This window comes from Neopsephotus bourkii, unplaced genomic scaffold (assembly GCF_033783945.1).
Source record: "Neopsephotus bourkii isolate Nb327-2 ecotype Australia unplaced genomic scaffold, CSIRO-AGI_Nbou_v1 NB_1663, whole genome shotgun sequence".
NCBI lineage: Eukaryota > Metazoa > Chordata > Aves > Psittaciformes > Psittacidae > Neopsephotus > Neopsephotus bourkii.
This window is the reverse complement of record NW_026902137.1, coordinates 5,702,514-5,714,220: the sequence shown is the minus strand read 5'-3', so window position 1 is coordinate 5,714,220 and position 11,707 is coordinate 5,702,514. Positions and strand designations below refer to the sequence as shown.

Below are 11,707 nucleotides of genomic sequence, written 5' to 3'. Positions count from 1 at the left end.
CACTGAGTCCCTCACTGCTATTATAACAAAATAACAATAATAATAATAATAATTCCTATTTTTTTCTCTGTGTGACAATTCCAACTTTGCACTCTCAGGCTTAGGGGGTTATTTTCTTCTATATTTACAGATTCAGTTTCATGATTGTTTAGTAGACTTGTAGGTAGTGCCCAGCTCATTCCTACATGCTCTGATATTTGCACTCAAATCAGACAAAATTCTGACTCAGCACACATTCAGATCAGGAGTTTTAACTCAGTCTGAACCCATAAGCCTTTTGAATTTCCCCGCTAGAATCAAAGGAAATAAAATGCTGACAGTATTCAGTATTTATAGTTTTCAGGTGACAGATAGCTGCAAGGCACAGTGCTTGGTACTCACACACTGAACACATTTTTGTTCCTAAGTAAGCCAGCCCTTCAGTCCGGTGCCTTCATCAAATGTACATCTTCCCCTTTGCTCTGACAGTGCTTTTGGAGCGCTCTTGCCACTTCTATCTTGCTGTCACGGTCTGAAAAACTGAATATACAGTACCAGATTTCCATTTTTGCTCAGAGTATGAACATTCCTCTTGCAGGGAATACCAGGCACTCTGGGACAGCGCATCTGCTGGCATCCTCACAGAGTCCCTGGGGAGCTCAGGTGTGTGCTTATGGAACACATGCCATTAGAGGGCAGCCAACACTGCTTCCAGTAGTCTCTCATATCATCTGTTTCTCTGCCATGTTTAATAGGCTTTGTCTGGTTCAGGGCAAACCCCATTAGGCATGAAAAGGCAGAGCTATGTAAAGGATCTTGCACTGACAGCCTGTTAAATGAATAAGTTTCTGCAGGATAGTGGGATTCAGCTGTTTTGGAAAAAAAATACACACACACAGACACACATTTTATATTTTTTCTCTTTTTTTGTCAGTGTTAAAATAGGACCTCAGTTTGCTGAATGTATTCTTAGCTGCACTGTGCTATCATTCATTGCTAACATTGCAATTGCTATTTCCTCTGTGTTGGCCCAACCACATGAAATATTCCCATGGTATTGTAAAACAGACTTTTTGCCATGCCTTCTGATGCTTTGATTTTACAGAATTACCCAAACACATCTTGTCAAAAAATACTCTTGTAGTTGCAGCAGTTAATTGTGCAGGTGGTCACTGAGACCTCCAAGAGCTCACCTGCACACGTGGAAGTTCAGCCTTTTCCAGAGGAATAGCTCGGTTCCTGTGCAGGCTTGCAGCTCCATTCCAGGCCTTTGCACTCAGTCACAGCTCCTTTCATCCACGATCCTCAGGCTAGCATAGAGATAGAACTGTGAGAATGACAAAGCGCACAGTTACAGATGTGTAGTTTAAATGGTGATGTAAATATAACTTGCAATTTCTTTAAAAAGAGATTTTTTTCATTTCTTCTTTCACTTAAACCCATGGATAATGGAAACTGTTTTTGCTGAGCTTTCCTGTGCATTGAATGGGATAAGTGTGTTTGAGTCTGGCCAGAACTCCCAATGATGGAGAAAAAGGGTCCTTTAAGTGCATTTCTGTTCCTACAGATTTTGTCACTGACACTGCATGCAGCTGGTGTAGTTAAGATTAGGACTGCAATTATTTTTTGCTGACTCTGTCAGTTTGAGCTTTTCTATCAGAATTTCTCTAGAGGGCAGTAAGGATTCAAAGCTGCCTCAGTATAAATATATATCTATTTTGTAGAAATGACAGATCATCTTTGCACAGCAGTAGAGGTTACAAGAGTGGGTGCACATGTTGCAGTGTAGGGTAGAACAGCTAAAAACACATAAAGCATACTGTACACTCTTTCTTCTCATAGCATCACCCAGGCTGATATTTCATTGCACATTTGTATTCTAAACTACTTAAAGTATTCTGCTTTTAGTCGTGATGAGAAAGGGCCTTTTCGTTATCGAAGCTTCAGTTTGGATTTCTGGAAGGTATGATAATAGGGAACAAACTGGAAAAATAAGTCAAGGGTCTGAATGGAAACCTTTAGTTTAACACCCTGCAGGGCTAAGACTAGAATTGCTTCTGTGACTCCTGCCAGAAAACTGGGGATACTGAAGCTAGACCTAGGTCCAAATACAAGGTATGTGATCATTCTCTGGCTCCAACATTATATTTAACAATGACAAATATAACAATACATGTATAATGCCTGCTGCGAAGGATATAAGCCTGCTGGATACTCACAAATTAGGTAGGGTTACTGGCAAGAAAGGCATGAGGGTATGAAAGTTTTGGAGCTCTCTTGCACCATCCTCATCATCTTTGCACACTACCTGAAAGTGATGCAGCGAGGGCATGTAAGGAGATTAAATTCCCTTTAACATCTTACAAATCTCATATATCACTTAGGAAAACAGTGATTAATGAGTCCCACTTAGGAAAACAGTGAATAATGAGTCCCACACAACTGCTGTTTCTAACAGTTCATAGTCCTTTCTCCTTGTCTCATCCATACGTCTACTTTTGAAGCCTCCAGAAACAAAGCAGAATGTATTACGTTTTGTGGTCAGGTTCTTCTAGCTTTACCATCAGTGGGTGGCACCATAAAAAACACCCAGCACAGACACCCACAGCCAGGAGGGTGAGAGGTAAAAGTAGCAGGGTCCACATGTGAATATTTTCAATACTGTGATGACTGGACTGCAGTAGTAGCTCTGTGTCCAAATACTTAAGGCAGCCCTAGCTGCACATGTGGTTATTTGTGTGTTCAGCACTGCCCTAACAAGTTACAAGCTTCTGCGTCTTGTGTCTGGGTGACCTGAAATGCAGGGGTATTTCGACTTCCCTATTCTTTAGACTCTCCTGTTCTTTGCTGTCTCTATTCCTATGATTTCATGGTGGTGTATTTTAAACCTAGAAAGGCTCAGGAAGTATTTTATAAAGTTCTTCCAAGACAATGTCAGACTAAAGATTTATACTGCATTTCCTTGTGTCCAGCTGGCTGTAATATACAATAAGAAGCGTGTATGGTGCATACAGAAGTTCAGTTCTTACCTTCATTGTACTTAATCCTGCTGGGTTAGCAGAGAGAAGATCCAGAGTAAGAATCTTGTATACAATCAAGCAAGCCAAAGTTCAATCAGGACACAGCAAAGACCATGCAGGAAGACAGGTGGCCAGGAAAACTTACCTACAAATATATAATGGCCAATACTTGTTCATAAGGTGCCCTTACTTAAACTTCATATCGAAGCTGTTTATTAGGCTTGGTGATACCACGAATAACAAAAGATCTCTGTGTCATTCTATGATGCCTTTACACAACATAATATCTCTATTTCAATGTAATAACCATTTAAATAGGGCAGGTGTGGTTAAATTTGAGCCGTGTTGTTTTCAGCCAGATGCAGGCAGGCTCACATTTCTGCAGGTGCCTGTTTTGTCTGTTTAATGAGAAATAAAGCTCAGAGGTACAAGAGGTATAATCAGACATGAAACTCTGAGATCGTTGTTTACAGTGCCTAAGCAAAATAGTTGAACCCTAAAATTTGAGTTCACCTTGGCATGAGGATTTAGAGAACCGAACTGAAAATGTGACTTACAATACAGTAATTCAGGGGAGCCAATGTATTTCTTATCTCTGTTACAACAATGAAGCTCTCCAAATTCAATTTGCTCAGGTGTTTGCAACAGCGACTGCTAGCTAATTCTTTATTCATTTCCAAGGCACATTTCCAAGGCAGGTGCCTATCCCTTCCCTTCTCATCTTTACTGTGTTTTAATACAAACTTCACCCTTCCAGCAGCATCCCCAGATCTCTCAACTACTTTCATCTTAACTACTTAACGCAACTACTTGACTTGTTGCCATCTCTTTCAAGTCAGATCTCTTCAGGGACCATGTTTCTCCTGGTCCCTGAATGCTCAACACACACACTGCTCCTGAGTAGAGCTGCAGAAGGATCTTGCAGTTGCCTTGTTGCTGCTATGTGCCACAGGCAGGCACTTAACCCACAGCTCAGGCAAGGGCTCTATGTAAGAAACAGGGAGCTGCCTCTGTACATCACATCTGAGTAGTTCACACACCAGCCGTAGTATGCTATCATGTTTTGAGAACTTCAGACGTAATATCATCATCAACATATGTGCAAGTGTTATGCCAAAAATTGAAGTCTGGGGCAAAAATATCAGTGGGGCACTTTAAATAAACAGCCAAGACACAACTTTGCAAAACAACTAGTTCAAACAGAAAATTGGAATGTTATGAACAATGTAAGAGTGAGCTAGATTTTATTGTAAGATTATGTGTTTAAGGAATACTAAATTTAGGATCTAAAGATGTTCATACTTGAATATATTTAAATAATTACTCTGTAAAATATTCATCCTACAATATGTATTCTTGCTTTTCAGGTGTCTTAGCATCTAACAAATCTGTATTCCTGACCTTAAAAAGTACATTTCTTGCTTGAAACAAATTTAAACAATAATGTAAGATGCCATAAAACTTGAAACCTTCTATGTCATATCAAGAGGAGATTTATGCAAGATAATTCCTTACATATTTGCAAGAGAGTTTGAAGTTCTTTTGCTCAGTTTCACCCAGTATTTTCACCCGAGACCTCTTCCCTTTCCTCTCACTGGCCAAGTGTCCTTTCTTAGGCTGTAGTGTGGCAAGCACATTTTAGGTGTGGGTTGACAACCAAATTTTAAGTAGCCCCCAGCTCATTTCAGACTCAGAAATCTGACAGTTTTCCAAGTGCAGTTGCTTGCACACCACTTATGGAACCATACTGAAGATTTGATCTCACCTAAAACCCATCCAGGTTAATATGCCAAACTCTCACTGGAAGAAAAAGCACTAATGGAGAAGGTACTCTGTACTAGAAGTGATGTCAAGAATGGTTTCCTGACCCATGGACAGGGTTTGAAGTTAGAACTTTTCCCTAGTTAACAGTGAGATAGAATAGACACTCTCTAGGATTTTGCGAAAAATGGGTCATAGCCTTGGGTTTCAGTACTTACCAGAGCACCCAGAGCGACAGCTACACAATGGTGAAAAAACCCTGTCCCCTTTTCACCCATTGCATGTAATGAAGATCATCATTGTGTGTTTACATCAAGAGTACTCAGGGAGCTTTCACTCCCCTGTTAGGTTATTCAGTACAAGCAGTAAGACTCATAAATAGGGTTAGAAGTACCCTTCTGAAAGAGGAATATTCACCTAAAATAGATCTATTTCAAAGGCAGTAGCCCAAGAGTAATTGCTGTTTGGGGTCCTCAGTATAATTCAAACCACACTGTCTCCCAGAAAAAGCTTTTAGTTAAGGGGCTATGATTTTAAGAAGGCTTTATACCCCATATGTGCACTATGGATCATGGAACTAGGAAGCAGTAAAAGTTGAGCACAGCTAGTATACCAGGGACTGACAGCATTATGACTTTTATCAGTTATGTGAGAAATAAGTCCAGTCTTAGTAAGACAGTTAAGCCAATAATGACCATAATCCTAGGCTACAGATTTATGGTACAGAGTCCACCCTATAAAGCAATTGTTTAGAAAACAAGGGCTTGAAAACCCTTGTTTGGACAAGTAGTCCTTGCTCTCAAGTTCCATTGAACTTTCTTTGCTTCAGCCGCAGCAGTACCCCAAAAAGCACCAGGCAAGTAAGCAGACTGAGAGAGACCCAGACCAACAAGCATATAGCCTTTCATGTCCTGGGGTAGTCCAGCTTGCCTTGTAGAAACATGTAAAACAGTAAGCCAAATACTGTGAATTCATCACTTGGAAGATACATGGACCAGCAGAGCAGACACAGACCAGCTTATTCTTGGCTCTACTGATGACATCTTCTATTGCTCATGCTTCAGTTGCCCCATTGATAAAACTGTATAGGTAAAGCCATTTTTCAAAGCCCTTTTATAGATGAAAAACATACAAATGCCAAACACTGTTGTAATGAAAAGTATTTTCCTTGGCTGTTCAAAATCAGTGGGAAATCCATATTGGACACTGCTCCTGGAATGTTTCTGCAGTGGCACTTTTACAGCAAGAGTGCTTTCCTCCGAAAATATACAGGCTGGAAAGGATAAAGTAGAGCAAGTTTAGTGGTTCAGGATCAGTCAGTTACTCAATGTTACTGCAGTTAGAAGGAGGTGAAGGGAAGATGGGTGATTTCAGTAAGGTTCCTGCAGGGAGATGTGTGCCAGGATTCAAGCTTGGTGATTCATAAGCTGTTCGTCAGTAGCTGTTAAATATCTGCTTTTTGCCAACGCTCACTGTTTCAGTCTGCCAAAGATACTGGATAAACAGTCACTGTAAAAAATTTATAGTTTCTCTGGGGAAAACAAAAGGTTTTTGTGGCATGATACAACATCATGAATTAAAGCTTTTTTTAAAATTAAGAAGTTACATCATGTTTTGATGTAATGTGATGTGGCAGGTCATGCTTTTAATTTCAATAAGCTTAAAAGAGAGAGAGAGATTGAGATTTGGGAATATAAATATTGTTTCTGAACCTATAACATCTCTTGTTGGAGGCTGGCAAAGCAGGTTCACCTCTGCCATCCGGGTTCAAGTCTTATTTCAGGAAAACAATTTGAAATGACTTCTGGAGGTATCAGCATCAATTAATGAACCGAATTTCCACTCCCCCAACCTTCCAGGAAATTGCCAAACAGCATTAGTACTTCTATAGTATTTGTCATACTTAAGGTATTGCTGTACTTTCAAAAGCACTGTCATCTCCAGCCTGCCTTTTTTGAGGTGTCCTGTAACTTTCAGGTACTTTCAATTTTAAAGATTCCAGAATGAGGGACCCAGGGCAGTATTTCAGGGGTGCTTAGAGCAAGTGCCCCCTGGTTTCAGGAGCAACTGAAGGGATACAAGTGCATCTCTGAGTAGTCAGTCCTTAAACAGAGGCATCTCACTGTGGAATTCAGAACTGAAACCCATTGTGTTAGCAGTCACTTGAAGATGCACATCCTTTTTGGCATCATAAGGTTATGACAGAGAGCAGAATTTATGTATCTTTAAACTGATGTGAGCTTTCAGCACATCTAAGGCTAGGCCTGAAATTAGGTGCAGAGTGGTCTTCTACCTTATAAACAGTGGACCTGGCTTCTCTTTTTTTTCCCCAGAAAAATGCATGAGCTAGCACAAAAGGGATGTTAGCTTTCATTTTAACCTTTGGTCACTGCTGTAAGTAATGTAAAGGGTTGGGCATACTGCAGAACTACGCAAAGGAGAAATAATCACCTATTCAGCATTTCACCTCCTGAATTTTATTCATTTTTCTTTCAGCTAAGTCACAGGAAGATGTGGTCTGAACCCTGCATTTAGTTAGTCATATCTGACATGACTTCACTAGATGGCCATTGCTCTGTTCTCACTTACTTGGCCTGATCTCACCAGATGGAACTCCTGGAGGGGATTGCCCTTGTCGCACATTGGCTTTGGCTGTGGAGGGATCCTGGAGCTCTCACTGCCTCCCTTGGCAGAAACTTGGCACTTTCTGGAGGAGTCTTGCATAAGCCTTGGGAGAATGAAATAAGAAATGACTACTGTAACACAGCTGAGTAATACGGTTCATTTCACGCTGCTCAGACAACCACTTCACCCTCTGCTAAGCCCGAGGTAATTGGTTTGGGGCTGTTTAGGGCACTTGCCTTTCATTCTCCTTTCTAATTTCTCTTTTCAGTCCTCTTATTTATTTTCCTAATAGTTCATTTTTCCATTCTAACTCTCATTTTTATATTTTTAATCACATTCAGAATAGAGGAAAAGGGGTGACCCATTGTCCTCGTAAGTGACATCTAGTCTATGACTTGACTGACAGGAGGTACCATTAGAATAAGCATCCCTTCTCTGACTGAGACTATCCATGTTAACATTTCTGTACTCTGGGCAATATATTTGATCTTACATAGCTGTAAATTATGAGCGACTCCATCAAAGTCAGAGGCATTTCTACAGTGCTAACATGGTGTAGGTCAGCTCAGATTCATGCTTTCAGGATTTCAGATGTCTCACTAGGGCTCCTGTTGTATTCCTGCCCAATTCTGTCATTCAGTCATGTATGTGGTTAGAGTGAGCTGGCAAAAGTACCCAATACGTGAGCTTCTCACAAGAATCTCTGCCTTGAATTTCTTGAAGATCAGGTTCACACTGGCATTTGAACCCGGCTATGGAGACAAAAGTGTACAGTACGTTACTATATTGTAAATCATATCAGGGCAATATCAAAACACATTAAAAGTTAAAAAAACCCATCTGAAATAATTTTCCCTGTGTGCACAGGGTATGTCTCCTTGGGCAAAACTGATCTTTCAATTCAGAGTTCACACAGAAGGTAAACTGCTGCAGACTAGAAGTTGTTCAACATAATCAGCTGAAAACAGCAAGCCTAGATTAAACATTACCACAGTTACCCTGTAAGGAGGAAAAAGATTTTGCTTTCAGTTCCACAGTGTTACACTCACGTTCTGTGACTGGTTTCTGTACTAGCAATTTCTTTACATCTAAGAAAATCTTGGAATGTTATGGAGAAGGCTGAACTGTTAGAAGAGGGCTTTGTGGGAAGGGAGGAGGAATGCATAGTTTTGACTCATGTGAGGAATGTGCTCACTAGGAATAAAGTTTACAGAATCATTTCAGGAATTACAAAACCAAAATGAGATCAAAACTTGCATGATCAGCCTAACTGTTGGAAAACAGAGTAAGCAGCTGCAGAAACTGGTACGTAGGGAAAGTGGGGAGGGTCAAAGGTGGAGGAGTGCTTAAGTCTCTTTGTAACTGATAGAAAACAGAAAAAATGTTTTTAAGAACTTCATACTTTGTATTCTCTTAGATAATGAGAACATAAAACGTCTGGTTCTCATCTTTTTTACACTTATGTAAAATTGGGATCAACTCAACAAGTTAATGGAGTTACATAGGTTTAAATCTGGCATAAGTGAGATAAGAAACAGGCCCATCAGTTCATTAAGGACTTCATTAACTGTGACTGGAATATCTTGCAGAGCCTGTGTTCCTGCAAATAAAAACATGCATTTGAGGCCACAGAAAGGTGTTCTGCATGCCCTAATTTGTATGTGTACAACCAGCTGCCTATTTTAAAGTCAAAAGCTAGAGGGCTCTGTATAATTACATCTGGGAGTGGGTGAGAGTGTATTTTTACAACTGCAGGACTTGTGCATGCAACAAGATAGATGCACACACAGGTGGGTCTAACCTGTCATCAGTAACAAACTGAGCACAGCAAAATACACAAACTTCTTCATGCACACAAGACCTTCCATTTAAACTTTGTCATGACTTCTTGGCTTGCAAAATTGCCCTGTTTATGTTTATCTCACTTACATATAAGTTAAATATATAACTGTATTCCACCATTCTGTGTTTTCTGCTGAGGGATATGATTATGGTCTTATGATGCTACTCAACCCACTCTGTACCAATTTTATTCAAACATCAAAATAATGTATATTAAAAAATCCATCCACAGGAAGGATTTGAATAGCAAAGGAACAAGCATCTCCCTCAAAATTTATTCCCCTTCATTATTGATGGGCTCCATCACTTCAACTTGGCTGTTTGATCAAGTGGTAAATCATGTAAATATACCATGTATGAGTGTCAAAGCAGTTTTGAGGAACTGAGAATTTGTAAGTTACAGGTCAAGCAGCAATTTCCGAGAACAACCCCTAATGAAAGCAAAGATTTTCTTCCTTTTAAGCACACATCAGACCAATCTAATTTACTAGGGAGAAAATTCACTTTAGTGCAGAAGGACAATCCAGACATATACACTACTTACGCCCTTGTTAAGTGAAAATTGGGATAAGTGGTACTAAGTGAGTGCATAGATCTTAAGCTTGTCCTCTTCAATAGGGTGAGTTTTACCCTTAATAAGAAGTAGAGCATCAGTGTTGTCTAGAATCTTCTGAGGACCATTAACACACAGTCGAGTTTCACCACAAAGATGTAGCAGAAAATATAAATTAATTGAGAGCTGGTTTACTAGTTATATACTTCTTACTTATCGCTTCTCATTTGTGTACTTTGGACTTTAGTATGTCTTGTCCAAATTATGCTGAAAAAAGTTCTGAATTAATTTCTGTCAGTCCTTCATGGGATTTCCTTATGCATTTCTACTCAATATCTGCTTTGTTCTGTTGAAAATTTATCATATCACAAGGAAATCCTGCAGACTTAATTTAGTCACTGTGTTACTTGCTACATTTGTCCTTGAAAAGGCCTACTTCAACACTAGAATGCAGACAAAGGTGAATGAAGCTCAGATATGCAAATCTGATACAGGCCCTCAAAAGAAACTAGATCTCCACAGCCACAGTTCCAGTAGTCAGGAAAGGATCAATGAGGGCAACATTCAACCTGGGAAAGATTCAAAATATGCCTTGGGTAGCAGCAGAGGGCAGCCTTGCTGGCTTTTTCAAGCTGTCGTTCCTTCAAACAGCACCACCAGACATACAGAAGGCCCAATTCTCTGATTCCTAAGGTGCATCACACATAGGACTCAGGCTGGTGTAACTTCTTTTAAATTAACTGGATTTCAGAGATGCAGCTCTGCAATGGAGAATGATGCCAGGAAATATTCAGCATCCCCTATAGGTTTCCACACCTTTATCCTTGAAAAGAGAAATAAAAAGCCTTCAGAGACAGTTGTAGAGCAATTCTAACAAACCCTGACAAAACTGGACTGAGCCTGCTCCTCCCAACTTGGTTGCATTTCTGGTTCCTACAGATGGTCACTCCCATCATTGCATGGCCAATCTCTAAGGGATAAGAAAGAAAAATGCTCTGAGCAGTCTCTTGAGAGAATTTCATTAGATGTTCACAAGTAGGTGGCTTGAATTGCTAATAAAGCTTGGAAGAATCCCTTTCCTGGTTTATTCTCTTTTTTTTTTTTCCCAGCTTGATCACAAATCAATCTTCTTTCTCGTTCAAAAAGCCTTTTTGTCCCAAGGAAAAGTAAATGACACCTCTGTGTGAGACTTGGTAATTCTGGCTCATGGCCCTGATGTCATTTCATTGCTTTGTACATCAAAAGAACGTCCCCTGACACAGACATTGGTTTACCTTAGCTTGAGTGACTCATCATTTTCCCACAATTAAATTTTTGAGCTCTAATGCAAAGCAGACTTATCTGCTTTGACAGGACAGTACAGAATAAACAGAAAAGACTAAATTTGTATTGGCAGCTACCACTGCGCTGCAGTTATGAGTAATACAGCATAACTAGAAAGGACACCAAGAAATCAAAATAGATTCTAGTTGCTGGAGAACCAAAAAAGAAGAAATAGCCGTTGATCCCCAGTAACTGACAGTTTGGTGTTCTGTCATGACACTGGATGGGAACAGCAGCAATAAATGTTTCTGGTCTTTCTACTCAGTTCATATTATTTTTTTCTTTTAGTTTCTTAAAAAAAGGGTATGCCACTGCAGGTAATTTCTATGTGTGCTGTATATATTAAGGAGAAAAAAAATACTTACTATTTGGACCACAGTTCAAACATACCAATTTCACAGTATCACACAGTATCACAGTAGGTTAGAGATTGGAAGGGACCTCAAAAGATCATCTAGTCCAATCCCCCTGCCGGAGCAGGAACACCTAGATAAGGTTACACAGGAACGTGTCCAGGCGGGTCTTGAATGTCTCCAAAGAAGGAGATTCCACAACCTCCCTGGGCAGCCTGTTCCAGTGTTCCGTCACCCTCACTGAGAAGAAG

General features: G+C 40.0%; 1 long non-coding RNA gene across 2 annotated transcripts; it reads right to left on the bottom strand.

Moving 5' to 3' along the window:
• Positions 1 to 845: 845 nt before the first annotated feature.
• On the bottom strand, positions 846 to 10,332 carry LOC133224160 (uncharacterized). 2 transcript variants are annotated; one of them, XR_009728782.1, is made up of 3 exons: positions 9,772 to 10,332; positions 7,350 to 7,488; positions 846 to 1,306 (listed from the first exon to the last, which is right to left on the bottom strand). It is a non-coding gene; the product is annotated as an uncharacterized LOC133224160 (long non-coding RNA). The 2 variants fall into 2 exon arrangements; XR_009728783.1 differs by lacking the exon at positions 9,772 to 10,332 and adding an exon at positions 8,081 to 8,134.
• Between the last annotated feature and the right edge of the window lie 1,375 nt (positions 10,333 to 11,707).